General features: G+C 41.1%; 1 protein-coding gene across 2 annotated transcripts in view; it reads left to right on the forward strand.

Moving 5' to 3' along the window:
• Nucleotides 1–15: 15 nt before the first annotated feature.
• Nucleotides 16–14,714, forward strand: part of SETD3 (SET domain containing 3, actin N3(tau)-histidine methyltransferase) — a 61,345-nt gene continuing 46,646 nt past the window's right edge. The window contains exon 1 of one of the 2 annotated variants that reach the window (XM_084207775.1): nt 16–145. The gene's annotated coding sequence lies outside the window, so the exon portion shown is untranslated. Of the gene's footprint in view, nt 146–8,708; nt 8,797–14,714 lie in introns of those variants that run through there. The other variant, XM_084207776.1, reaches the window with a different exon arrangement.

Below are 14,714 nucleotides of genomic sequence, written 5' to 3' on the forward strand. Positions count from 1 at the left end.
AGGCAGCTCGGCCAATGGCGGCAGGGGGCGCAGGAGGGGGCGGGGCCGGGCGGAGCCACCGCCTCCCCTCCGCGGGCAGCGGTGTCCGGCGCGGGCTCGGGTGCGCCGCTCCCTCGGGCTAGGCAGGAGCGGCCGCTGGCGGGAGGTAAGGCGGGGCCTGCCCGGGCCCCCTCCCCTGCTTCAGCCGCTCGCCCCGGCGCGGCGCGGGCCCTTCCTCTCAACCCTCCGGGCGGCGTGGGCTCGCCCCGCTCCGCCGCCTCCTTCCCCGCGGGAGGCGCCGCTCTTTCCGGACACCCCCTCCCGCCGCTCCGGGGCGCGCTCCGCGGGCCTCGCCGCCCCTGCCTTACCCCGCGTGGCAGGTGCGGGGCTGGTCCGGGCCTCCTCCCCCGGGAGCCGCAGCCTCCGTGGCGGCTCGCCCCGGCCTTTCCCTCTCCCGCTGCCCGGCTGAAGGGGCCGGCGCGTCCCCCGGGTCCGCCGTGGGCGGGTTCGTTCCAGCCCGGCCTGCGCGGGTTTCTGGTGAGCGAGGCGGCGGCAGTGGCGTTTTCCCTTGCCCCATCCCCCCTCGAGAGGCTGATAGAAACGAGAGTAAAGCAAATGGCTTAAAACTGCTTTCCTCATGATGTAATTGTTTTGGGTTTTTTTTAAAAAAATGTGTGATACGGTTTGAATGCTCCCTGCTCCTACTTCAGTTCCCCATGGAGCCTCCCATGCCCCCAGCTCTCGGGGTCTCGCTCAGGGGCGTCTCTGCGGGTGTGTGGCTCCTCAGAGCCCTCCTCTGGCTGGAGAAGAGTGCTCTGGTTTCTTTCCTTTCTCACCCCGTCTGCAGCCTGCTTAAGCAGGGGAGTTAAATCTTCGGGGGAAAAAAATTAGAATTAAAATTAGAATAAATTGTAAACTGTTTATTGACAGTTTACTGTCACTGTTACTCCTGAAACAGCTTCGCTATTTTAGCCTTCCCCTGTTGCTGCAACAGCTGCCTGTCCCATGAACCCTTCCTCCTCTTCCTTACCCAGCAACACTTGATTCGAGTTGCTTGAGCTGAGGTTGTGCTTTGCCTTCAGTTCTTAGCAAATTCTTCAATTTTGAATTTGGCGTGCAGTTTTTTACCCAATATTCAGCTATCAGAATAAGCTCAGTTCTTTCATTTGGAAATTGTCCCTCATGGTTCAAAGCTGCTTTGGCCCCAAGCTTGGTATCTGCTCTCCTTGGAACCTAAGCTTGCTCCTGAGATCAAGCTGAGAATGGATTGTCTTTGCCCCTTCTAAGAGCATGTAATGTAGGCATCTCTCTGTTCAAGTGACAGCTTTGTTTTCTGAAAATTGCTACAATGTTAGGTTAATGTCTTGCAAGTGCCTTCAGTTGCAAGTGTTTTCTGCCTTCAGTTGTTGTAATCCCATAACTGTCAAGTGAAACATAAGTATTTTGTAGGTGAGTAAAAAACAACTGTGGCATTCTGTATGTCCACTATCAGGTTCCTGCTGCAAAATAGTAAGCCAGTGTACAAGTTGTGGGAAGGAAAGGCATGATGGGCTCAAAGGCGGGGGTGGCTTCCTGATATTTTTGCTCAATTAAGTAACTTAATATGGTAGAGATTCAAGCCTGCTGGCTTGTGCCTTAGTAAAGTTTTCGGTTATGTTTAGCAGGGATTGAAGTATATATTGCAGTAGAGTTGAAAACACATTCTTGACATTGTGTGCTGAGAAATAGATTTAGGCTGCTGGGGGCAGAAATGCCACAAGCCCCAAAATCATTTGTAATCTGTATATCGCTATTTCCAGAGATGGCCTGATCTGCTGCTGAAGTCAGATGTGCCTTGAAATAGAATTCTGATTTCAGTATGGTAGAGAAATTAAAAATAGACTGCATTATGCCTCTCTGTATGGAAAGGTGTACATCTTGATGATGTTTTCACCGTAATAAATCTATTTAAACGTGTCTACTGTATCTATGTAATACTTCATCAAAGCGGTGCTGGTTATGTACTCAATTTGATAAATTGTGTAGTTCTCAGCAAATGAGTATTTCAGTGGTTGCTCTTTGAAAAAAAGCAAAGAAAAAACAAAGGCACTTTAAGGGTACTGGAGGTCTTAAGGGATCTGTATCTTTTCTAGTGGGCTGTCGTGGTACTCAGTGCATGAGGCCTCATGATGCCTGTGGCTTAATCTTTTGGAAGCCTGGGTAGTTCTGTTAAGTCTGTCCTACTGATGTTTGAAGTCAGGGTGGCTTGCTTTATTCTCAGTTACGAGTTATATTAGATAAAGTGAAGTTGATATTTTCTAAATTAAGAACATTATTTAGGAACATGCAGATAAAGACAGTACATAAGGGTTTTTCATTAATTCTGCTCTAAAGAAATTAGGAAAAAAAAGACTGTGGGAGTCTTCAGGAGGAGCAAAATTCAAGCAAAGAAATAAAATTACAAAAGTGGGTTGGTAAATTGGTAGAGTTTATCATCTCTTTTCTTTAAAGAGTATTTTTTCTTTTCTGGACAAATAGCTCTCTGAGGATCCGATTCAAGAAAGAGGCAAGGGAGTTAAGAGCTTGTTTCCTGTGGATAGTTAGTAAACTATCTTCCCTAGAAAGATCAGTCAGGTGTTGATAGTAAGAAGCACTCCATCTGCTTAAGAAAGCTTTAATGGGAGGTCAAGGGGTATGGGGACAAACCTATGGTAAATAATGTAATAGTTCCAAGTTAGCAAGCTGATAAAAGTGAATTAAGAAATACGTATTTTTTTGAGCTGTTCTGTTGGATGTGTATTTTTTCTTTTTTGCCCTTCAGCATTTTGTGCTACCTTCAAATTAATAATTTCTTACCAGAACTTTATATTTAATGCACGAGGCAGTCTTGTGCTTAGTATCTAGCTAGATTCAGCTGGGTGGGGAGGGAGATAATGCCAAAATGACAGGACTTCCTTTTTTTAGTAGATTAATACCACCTCAAGCATCTGTAATCAGAATACTGTCAAGACATATTTTCTTTGATTCTAATTATAAGAATAAATGGAATTTATTCTTTTGGAATTTGATTCCTGACAATTAGCTAAATTTGTTGTAGTTGGTGTTTTTTGTAAGTGTATCAGGCAAATGTTTAGCTAATTTTAGGAGCTTCTTTTGATATTCTGTAGATTGGCTTCTTCCCAGTATCACAGTCACCACTATCACCATCATTCTTTCCTTAATCTTACACTGTAATGGGATTAGCAGTTTGTTCTCTGCAGAGTAGATGTATGCAGTGCATACAGCAGTGGTTCAGTCTTTCCTCTTTTCCAAATACTTTAGGTTTGTGCTCATGGTTGACACACCTGTGGTGGTACAGCTTTTTGTAGTAAAGGGAATTACTTGATTCTGACCATCCTTTGCCGAAGAACTTGTTAGAGACACTTCAGCTTCCTAGATTTGGCTTTAGATGACTAATAATTTTTTTAACTTAGGCTGTTATGTAAAATATGAGAACCTCTCAAAACTAAAAGTACAGCTTGAGTTCTTCATTGCTCCATAAAAATGGCCCTTTAGTGTTGTCTGGCCTTAGTCTTGTGTATGTGGAGCTAGGCTTGTGTTTGTAGCAGTTAAGCGGTGACTTCATGCCCAAGTGTATTTTAACATAGCTTTGCATTTTTGGTCTTGCCCTTCCTCTGCTTTAACCTTCTTTGCTCCCTTTTTCTGTTTTTAGCTGCTCTGCCCTACATTGCCTCATGATTGCATCTCTTCTAACAAATGACTATCCCTGCCCTTCCTTTACCACTTCCCATCCTGTTCAGGTAGTCTGCTAATCCTTTTTCTTTCTTTGAAATAAAGAAGAATTAGAGCTGTATTCTTTCATTTCAGTTCTGGGTTCTGTGACCAGGCCAAAGCAGCAGACCTGTCACTGCAGGAGGCTTCCATCTGTATATCTAACTTGGGCTGCATCATGCAGAGGTGTGAATGACTGTGCTTGAGATCAGTTTTATCTCCAGTACTGGTGTTTACAAGCTCTGAAGTTGGCCAGATGTAGATAATACATAAAGCAGAAATAAAGGAAAATATGTGTTTCTGAGGATATAGCTGCTAATATCCTATTAGGAATCAAAATACAATATAATTTGTAACTTGAGAGATATTCAGAAGGATTTTCTGAGCCTGATGTTATCACCTGTTATGTACTGGGGGATGATAGATTAGTTGGTTTATTTTATTCTTGGGTATATTCCCAATATCTCTGAAGGAGTTGGCTAACCTGTCCTGGAAGTGCCTACAGCAGTGTTTGAACATATGGTTTTCAACTAGTGTTTTAACGTAGGCCAAAATTGTTTTTGTAATTGAAGATAGACTGTAAAGTCTGTCAGTTCGATTCAGTTCCTTTTTTATTGTTTCTGTTAAGAGTGTGATAACCTGCACTGAAAGGGGGGGAGTCAGTCTCTGGGGCTCCTGTGTTAGCTGTCTGATTCTAGGCTTTTGCATGCAGATCAGTTTGCAGATTGTTCTTTTTATATGTTTGTATGTATCTTAGAATATGTTAAATAATGATGGAATCATCTCAATAAAACTAAGTCTCTTACATTAGAAATGCTGCCTGTATTTCTTAGTTAATCTTGCTTTGTATTTAATGCTCTATAGAACTAATGCCCAAAGTTTTCAAGTAATGTTTCAGCAGAGTAGGAAGAGGATGTGGTGTGTGAATTTCTACTTCCATAGGACCTGAATTGCTGGTCCAGAACTTCGTATATGCTGGGTCTTGCCTGGTGTACCCATTCTCATGCCAAGCTAAGGGAAGATGAGTTACTTTGTGGGAAGGGGTTGGTGCCAACCGAGCATGAGATGCAGGCTTCCTGCCCTTGACAGGTCCTGTGGGGGCTGTCTTTGTGGCCACTGTTGGAGGTTTTTTGTTATCTTTATTTGATTACATTTTATAGATGTAGCCACATAATTACTTCAAGAACTGAGAGAAGGACATTTTGCATTTAACAACTTTTGCATTAAAATATTTCTGATAAGGACTTCTGAAAGATCTCTTTTTGCAGGTTTGCCTCTAGGTAATTCAAATGAACTGGTGTCTGCAATTATATAATTTGTGGAACTGTATGTCTACTTTGTTCCACTGCTCAAATCATCAGTGAGGATGATAATCAGTGTTAGTCCTAGTACTAATCCCTGGCCTATGCTGGTGTGACTGCCTCCAGCTGAACTTCCTGCCATTCACCACAACCTCTTGAATCCAGCAGTGCAGCCAGTTTTTAGTCCACCTTACTGTCCACTACTTTAGTTGGTAGTTCATCAGCTTGTGTGAGTATGTGATGGTAGATGTTGTTAAAAGCCTTATCCATGCAGAGATGAACAGCATCCACTGCTCTCCCATCAAGCTGACTTGCTTCAACATCTTCCCTCCACTCAGCACTGTGAGGCCACATCTGGAGTGTAGTGGGCAGTTCTGAGCTCCCCAGCATGAGAGGTGGAGTTACTGAAGAGGGCCCACTAAGATCATTAAGGGACTTTCCTCATATGAAGAAAGGCTGGGAGAGTTGAGACTGTTTGGCCTGGAGAAAAGAAGGCTCAGCAGGATCTTCTCAGTGTGTACAAATACCTGAAGGGAGGGTGCAAAGAAGGAGGGCCAGGGTTTTTCAGGTGTGCCCAGTGACAAGAAGAGGCTCAAACTGCAATAGAGGATGTTCCCTCTGAGCATCAGGAAATACTTTCTTACTGTGAAGGTGACTGAGCGCAGTTTGGAGTCTCCATTCTTTGAGATACTTAAAAGCTGTCTGGACATGGTCCTGAGCAGCTGGCTCTAGGTGGCACTGCCTGAGCAGGGGGGGTTGAACAGGTCAGTCTCCAATGATCCCTTTCAGTGTGAATTTTTTTTTTTAAGTTTGTTTGAATGTTTGTATTCCTGATCCTATTTCACCAAAGATCCATCAAATCTCAGGACCTTCTTGTCTTTCTTGTATTTTGTCCCTTGCCAGATTCAACTCAAATGGGCTTTAGCTTTCCAGTCCCCACACTAGCATGCTCAAACAAGACCTTGATTTTTGCTGAGTAGGCTGGCCATGCTTTCACCTCTTCTGGCTCTTTGTTTGAGTTTTGTCAGGAGTGTCTTGTCCATTGATGCAGACCTGTCATCTTCACTTAACATCCTGCACATAGAGGTGGAGCATTCTTGAGCTTGGAAGAAGTGATTGTTGGAAGTCTCACCTCTTCAGATCTTTATAATGGAGTAGTAGCAGAATAGCTTTATTTCCATCCTGCAGTTTTCAATTGTGTACTCTCAGAAGAAGTGAAAGTAGTAGGCCTCTAGAGAGTATTTTGTGAAACCATGAGCAGATGCCTGAGTTAACAAACACCAAGTTACCCTTGTGCATCAAATCTCTAGTTCCAGGCATCTATATAAGATTTGTTTTAGCATTCAAGGTTACTTGTTTTTTTCCCTAAATACAACAGAATATAATTTATCATTTTCAAAAGTAGAAGATGTTAGGCATATAGATGTTTTTGTTACATTTTTGATACCTGCTGTACAGACAGCATTTCAGGGTTTGTTAAAATGGTTCTGTTTTACTGCATTGGTGGTCACTATTCCTTATTCTGGTTTCAGCATTTGTTTTCCCAGACTTTCACTGGGATATGATGAATTGTCACCAATATGCTCTTCTATTCTTTTGATAGAATGGGACAGAGGTTGATATCAGTGTTCATAAAGTTGGTTTTCTTGCTTCTTCAAAACCAGTGATAAAAAAATGTTCAGATCTTCCAGTCTTAGCTGGTTTTCCCTGCATCTATTTACAGATTTATTTATTCAGTTTTGTCAATTTAACCCTAGATACAAAAGTATTTCTTTAATGCATCTGCATAGTTTCTTGTTGAATATATTACTCAGAAATAGCTACTGGCCTGTATCTAAAAGTCTGTGACCCATTTGTCCAGGGTTTAGTTTTTCACATAAACAAAACTGACTTTTCAAAATAGGCTCACAGCCTTCTGGGTTAGTCTCCACTGCCTAATACAGGCTGTGGCATCTGGGTGGTCTGTGAGCTTCCAGGTGGCATGGTTAGAGCTGCTGGGATTCAGGAAACTGGTGACTGACACATTTCAACAGTCTTGATGTGGAACTCCAGCTCTAACCTCTGTAAACCAGCAGCCATTCTATAACGTCTGCTGCTCACTTTGCAGTCTTTGGATATTTCTGGTATGTCTTTTATTTGTATGTATGTATTTATTTATCGATGGTCTTGCAACTGGTTAATCCTTGATAATCCTTTCTTTGGAAGCTGCCATTTTCAAATGAAGTGGATCTTAGCAGGAAGCTGAGCTGTGTATGGATGAATTTCTTTGCTTAAGGAACTTTGTGTGCTGGCATAGTATTTTTAGACTTGCAGAAAGTAATAAGGGTTGGCTGGTGAAGAAAGAAATGGCTGGTTACTTTGGATGACCACCTACAATGTGTAATCTTCCCCTTTGCTAAGCAGAGTTGCATTGATAGCATATTAATATATTAACTTTACTTAAAATAGAGAAGCATCCATTCCCTCTGGGGTATGCTGCACCTGATTCTGTCAGTCAGGAGCAAGTAAAATGGATGTTGTCAGACCAATTTGAGAAGCTCTGTGTGCTGATCCAGTGAGTATACTAATAGAACTGTAAAACTTAGAATTGCAGAAAATGACTGTTGGGTTTTCATGTGGTTGTCAGATTCAGATTGTATCTGTTCTCTGCCCCTATTTCCAAAAGTCAGCATTCAAGCAGTTATTTGTTCCCAGCTGATGCTTGGGAACAGTGAGCTCTGTAAGGGCTCATGAAATTACAATTTTTGCATTTGTCAGTGCCCTATTTGAAAATAGAATTCCCGTTTTCAAGACAATGACAGATAATGTTATGATTTCCTTCTGTCACTGTAGGATGCCTGGCTTTTACAACCTGTTTCTCTGGCTTATTGAGTCTTTGAATCCATGCCTGAATTTTAAAAAAACTGGCCTGTTGCACTTTGAGTTTGGGCATTTAGAAAAAAGAAATGAATAAATAAAGAAATAAAATTAAGGAAAAATAAATAAAGAAAAAAATTATTTGCTGTATTCTGTGATGTCTGAGAGTTGGTCTCTAAATGGTTTGGAGGTATAGTGTAGAGTTTCATATAATAATATGAACAGCCAAAAACTTTTCAAACTCTAGTAAACAGTGATTGCAGTCTTAAAGGCATGGTGTATGCCTAGTTTGAAAGTAGGAAGTTAGTGCAGTGATGCTGGTTTTATTTGTCATACTGGCGTTTTACTGTAGCACTCCAAGACAGCAAAATTCTGTGCAACTTTGAGGAATATTTTACCTTCTGTAAAGGTAAAGTTGTGTCTTTTCCAGAAAACTCTCAAATATCAGATCAGGTTAATAACAGAAAGATGGTTTGAGCACATTTCTGCAGACTTCTGTCCTGACCCTAGATGACGTGTTGGCCTAAGGCCTAGGGCATGACTGGTCTAGTTTTGGAAAGTGCTGCTGCTCCCAGAATGCATTTTCCTCTGGTGGATAGAGATTCACCAGTGTCACCTGCAGCAAGATATCAGGTGCAGCTTTGCTACAATGGCTGTGGTATTTGTATTCAGTTCTGTCCTTTGTGTCTCTCAGGAAGAATTACTCGGTCTGAGTAGAAGTCATCTCTATCTATTTACAAATTTGCCTGACTGGTAGGTAATGGTTCTATTTGTGGTAGCAGGAAACTCAGCTACAAGAACTGGGAATCATAACACTGACAGCCAGTCTTTTCTGGAGTCATGCTGCTGTTTTTTCCCTTGTTTGAGATTATATTCAGTAGAAACAAATTTTCTTTTTGGGCTGATGGATGTAAGTATCATCTTGCAAGTGTTGCGGGTGTGACTGGTTAACGCAATGTCCCTTCATGGTCCTTTATGGCCGAAGGAGACCTGGTGTGTTGCTGGCAAGGGACATGGGGCTGTGGCTGTGACAGCAGGCCCTGAGGCTACTGCTTGAACTGGATTCTTGCTGTAGCACAGGAAGCCATGCAGGTCTCAGATGAGATGGAAGGTGCGGGGTCTGCAGGGGCCTGTGACTGTTGAAAGTCCAAACTGCTGGAATCTGGCACAAGTGGATTATCTTTGCTGGCTGTGCAGAAGCGTGATAGGCCCAGGAAACTAGGAAGGAAGGTACTTAGAAATAAAAAAGTTGACATTTCAGTTTGGAGGGGTCAGAGGCAAGAGAAGCTCAGGCTTCCTAGAGGTTTGTAGAAAGACTATAGGAATCTTTTCAGCTCTTTATCTGAACATTTTGAAATACTACTTGTAGGGTCTGGTCAGCCCTGCTCTGTGATTCAGTGCATGCTGGGGTTCAGAGGGATTGGTTGAGGAAATTACTAAGGGTGTGCACCAAATTAAGATTGGGCAGGAAAACAGATTCTCAGCAGACATGTGAAGTTTATTAGGATACTAGAGGCAGTTATCTTGTGAAAACATGCTGGTCAGTCTTTCTGCCTTAATATAGAGACAAAGGAGACCTTTGTTCAGAAAGATATATGGCCTTCCTAGATATTTTTGAACTGAAGTGGGCAATGTGCTTACTCTGTAATATGTGTGCTAAGATAAATGTTTAAACTATTTCTTCTTTGGCTTGTGTTGTCACCTGTGAGCATACCAGAAAAACAAGTGCTACCTAGCAGTTCTCCTTTCATTCTTCTAAATGGTGAGGATTAACATTCTGAGAAGATTATGGCAGTTTACAGGACCTTATAGTCTGTATACATTTTGTTTATTATTTTATCAAGCATCTGAAAGCTCAGGGATGAAGCTAGGTAACACTTAATACTGCTGTGTCTTTCTTGTTCCTTAGAGCCCAGTAAATGTGTATCTTAAAAGCTGCTTTATTTCAAACCACTGCAGAGTTTGAGTAAACATGGAAGAGACTGTAAGGTCTCAAGTTGCCAACTATGAATGCCAGAAGGTATGAAGGGGCTTGAAAGATTATGCTGCTTCATTTCCAAGGTCTAGAATAAAAAGATCAGAAAACTGCCAGTGTTTTTCAGAAAATTGCCAGTGTTTTTCCTGAAACTTCTAGACACCTACTGGAATAATCACCATTTTAACCACTAGCTAGGGAGTGGGCTTAAGGCAAATGGATTTGGAAGACTTTCTGACAGTTGTTCAGCCCTCAATTACATCACTTATCAGGCATTCATAGCAGAAACTTCTAAAATTTTTTTTCAATGTGCATAGCTCTTAAATGTTGTCAGAACTTCCTCACCCAACTGTCAAATAATACTCTTTTGGGATTTAGAAATGCAGAGTGCTTGGTCTGCCCCGGGTGGTTTGAGGACACTAAAATTGCAGTGAATTGAAGTGTAATCATAACTGAGCTTGAGGGCTGTGATCTCTTCTGTAAGAGTTTGCCAGCAAAAGAAGCAGCTCTGTAATAAATGAAGAATGGTAAAATGTTTCTTTCAAGCTATTAAGGAGCGTCTCTGGGGTATTTCTTATCAATTGAATTGCAGTAAATCTGTGCTCTGCTCCAATTAATACATTGGCAACCATTGTGTGACTATCCTCAAACTTCAGGTGGAATGAATGACAGTGATGCTCATGCATTATTTCCACAAATGAGCAGTGATAGATTTTTATATATAAGTGTTCAATGAGCTGATGTTGCCCTGAACCCAGAGCAGGAAGGCAGGCCAGGTGTACCCTCTGTGTGGCTAAAACAGAAGCACATTCTCATGGAGGTGGAGTGCCCCTCTGAACTTTTTGCCTCCATGCAACCCTGATCCTATATCAGCCTGATCTGCCAGGTGTCTTTCAGAAGTGCACAAGGCACACAGTATAATTTAACAGCAAGCCCATTAACTGGCATAACTACTCCCACATCTTGGAAAGCTTGAGAAGAGATACACAGATACTCAATGGATTTCTCCAAACTCGTCTTTTCGTTGTTCATACTAGTTTCTGCTGTGGTTCCTAGCTGCAGCCTGGAAGCCCTGAGAATCCAATAAACATTTCTGGACCATATTTTGTTTCTTGTGGTCTGATAGTCATCCCAAACGCTCCTGGTCAGGATGAAGTGCCACCAGTACCACCTCTGACTACATCTTTAAGGAATTCATCTGCTTCAGAAGTTTGATGGAACAGCTGTGCTTCATACTCTTAGCTGGAAAAAAAATACAGCAGTTACTTTAAAACTGCTTAGAATTCCTTCTTTAAGGACAGGGTATTCCAGGAAGCAACTTCCAACTGTAGCTGAATTCAGATATTTATAATTTCAAGCACAGTTAATTGTGCACGCTGGGTAGTGTCAATTCAGTGTCCAAATATAGATACTTAAGTAGTTTTTTGTTTCCAGCAGCGGTATTGAAACATTCAGCCAATTTAAGTCGGTACAAGACATGAATGTATAATGAAACTCGTTTTGAGGGCAAGAATTGCGTGTATTGCCACATAGCCTAGAACGAGTCTTGAAGCTTGTGAAACTTGTTTTCTGCTTTGGATATCATCTTTCCTTTCTCCCTTTCATTAGAGTGATTTGCAAGAGGATTTTTGTAACTTTGTGAACATATTGGAAGGATTCTGTGGGTAGTAAGTTCTTTTCAGTGAAATGCAGGTGATGTGTCTGATGTGTGGCTACATCTGCGTCACCTGGCTGCTTGGAGGAGTAACTTCAACATGAGAGCTAGTTACATGGGAAGGGTGCCAGGACTGTGGCCATCCCTTTAGAGGATGTGCTGTCTATGCTGAGACTGGAGACATGGTTTGTCAGTATGATGGCCCTACATAATTATCTAATTGGAAAGGAGCAGTGTGGGAGGCAATAGTAAATCATACTGGAGTTGCAGTAGGTGTAGAAAGCAGAGGGTAGGCAAAGGTGTTAAAGCAAAAACTAAGCTGAACTGAGAGGAGAATTTTTCAGTGAGTAGCGATAATTGTGGGCCCAATTGCTACTAGGTTGCTTGAGGGCATTCCACTTATGTGGAATTATTGTTGCAATTAAACAGTAGTCCTTGGCATTAAGTGTCTTCAGCTTTAAATCTCTTCCTTTGAGACAATCCAGTTAATTGGAATATATGTTATTGCCTAGTTATGTGTTATTTATGCTATTGACTATAATGCAATTAGAAAACTACTTAAAAAAATTTACGCAGTGATACCCAAGAATGTTTTTCGCTATTCATCTAGGCTCCTTTCCTTCTGCTCTAGCAGTTACATGAAGCAGGTCACAGTAAATATGTAGTGATATGTATCAATATGCATCAATCTTTTCTGTGCATTCTAGAGAATTTGAAAAAAAAGTGGATGGTGTCCGCATGCACTTTTTTTTTCAGTAACACAAATGGAGGAAAGGGTTAAATTTTTATTAGTAGTTCTTTCCCCCATTTATAAGAGGTGCTGCCTCTTTTTTGGTTGTTGAAATCACTATGCTTCTTAGTAACCAAGACAGAGTTATGTGACATGTACATTTTGGGTTAAAAAGCAATTGCCATGGAAATATATACTTAAATAGCATCATTCTAAAGTCCTAATTGCATGCAAGACCTTACCAAAATTTCAAAGTGCATCAGCTGTCTTGGACTGGGACAGAACTTCTGCTCTTTGCTGTTCACTCTGGATCAATGTATTGAGTGTTACAGTGTTTTGTTGCACCTCTATTAACATAGTATTGCTTAATTTTAACTTGTGCCTTCGTAGTTATCAATGTAACTAATTTTTTCTACTTTTGCAAAGTAGTATGACTAAGCAAAATACAGAAAATGATGGTGGCAGGTCCTAGTTTCTGATGTCATTAGTCATCATTAATATTGAGATTTCCATGAAGTTGCTTGGTAAATGTGCCAGCATGGCCAAGGAGTTGCTGTCTGAAATGACATACTGAAGTGATTTTGAGCCTTGTTGGCACATTGCAATGGCAAGTAGAACAGCTCGTGTTGAGCCATCGCAGCACCAATTTTTGAAAGTTGTGGAATATTTAGATCTTTACAAAGCCATTTAAGTACAGCAAAGGTAGCACATAATTACTACTTCATGTCTTAGCTTATGAGCACTTTTACTTAAGCATTGTGCAGTATGTATGTGCACAGGATAACAGGTAAAATTAAAGTAAATTTCTATGACATACTGGCTAATAAATATTTTGGTCCATATTAACATTTCTGTATTTATGGTTTTGCCATTTGGGAAGTTTTCTTATGTGAGCTAGAAAACAACTAATTTTACTTGTTTTGTAGACGAAATTTTTCAAAGTTTCTCTTATATGTTGCGGGTATTTCTTCTGGGATTACACTGCCATAGGCAATGGCTCTTCCAGGACAAAACATGTAAGCAGCGTTCTTGCAAACAATCAAAATTTTACATCTGGGTTTAATGAAGCATATGTCAATCACGTGACTGTCTTATGCCTTAGTAAACAGCCCACATGAAGAGTTAAGTAAAAAGATGGTTTAGCTGAAAAACAGATGCTTTGCAAGAACTGGATTTTTCGGAATAAGTACAAAAGCAAAAATATTACCTAACAATTTTTTTTTTGTTTACTTAGTTAATGTTAACTGTTTTTAAAGCAATGGCATACATATACTATAATTGTACTCAAACCCATCCTGTGGGAAGAGAAAGGATTCATTTGGAAGCATTAAGAACATGGACATATATTTCTAATAATTTTTTTGCCAGTAAGTTCTTTTCATTAGCAAAGGCTAGAGAGAAATTTTCTGTATCAGTCTTTATTTTGTCCCCATTGGGGTAAAAATTTATTCTTAATCAGCAAAATTTATTTAGATTATTGTAATTTTCATATGGTACTGTGTCTTCTTTAGAGAACAGCAAAACTTACAACCACTGGTGTGGTAGATTCCTCAAAGAAAAAAATGCTTGTGAGAAGCAATTATCCCAGAGAGGGCAGACAGAGGTAAATGGTACCTATCTCCTGAAGGGAATAAAACCCATCTGCTAAGTGAGAAAGATGAGAAAAGGTATAGGAAGGAAATAACTGAATCAAAAGACATGAGTCTTTCAAAGGCTTTTTCTCAAGAAGACTGTTCTTTTTAAGACGTGATGGTGACAACCTATTTAATTTGCTTTACCTGAGCGATGAAATGTTCAGAGTCCTATTGCAAATAGATCATGCAGTTAAATCAGGTCTTTGAAAAGAGAATAAATGTGAGTTTGTGTATGAAGTAGGAGAAGCTGCCCTGGATAATTTGACAGGCCTCCTGAAGAAGGGAAGCTTACTACATCGCAGTTTGGGCTGCAAGAAGCAGTATGAACATATCCGAGAAAATCCCTCTGTCCTGCTTTTCCTGTAGGCCTCTAAGTAGCCTGCTCTTGATTGATGTCACTGTTACGTTTCCTCCAGTAAAAGAGGTGAGGGGAGAAGAAAAATAAAGGGGACTGTGGTAAGGATGAAAGCTGTAGACTTCACAAAGAAACAGAGCAGGGCAACTTCTCACTATTCCTTCAGGAGATGGTGGGAGCTGTTCAATGCAGTCCTTTGTGGATGGGAAGATATGAGGGAATGTAGTAAGTGTTTTTTAATCAAGAAGATTGTGGAGGAAGACCTGTGGCTTTGGGTGGTCTTGAGTCCAGGAAGCAGACACTAGAAAGGGAGGGGGCAATGCTAAGCAGAAACTCATAAAATGGAACTAAAAACCTGCAGCATGTAACCAATATAAGTGTGTTCCAGGATGTCTCTTCCTGTAGAGCGTGAGTGTCTGGGGCTGTAGGTTGCTGCTGGAGTTGGCTTTTTTGACTTGATGTTCAAATGAAAAGCCTAAG

Source organism: Fringilla coelebs, assembly GCF_963513975.1.
Source record: "Fringilla coelebs genome assembly, chromosome: 6".
Classification (NCBI taxonomy): domain Eukaryota; kingdom Metazoa; phylum Chordata; class Aves; order Passeriformes; family Fringillidae; genus Fringilla; species Fringilla coelebs.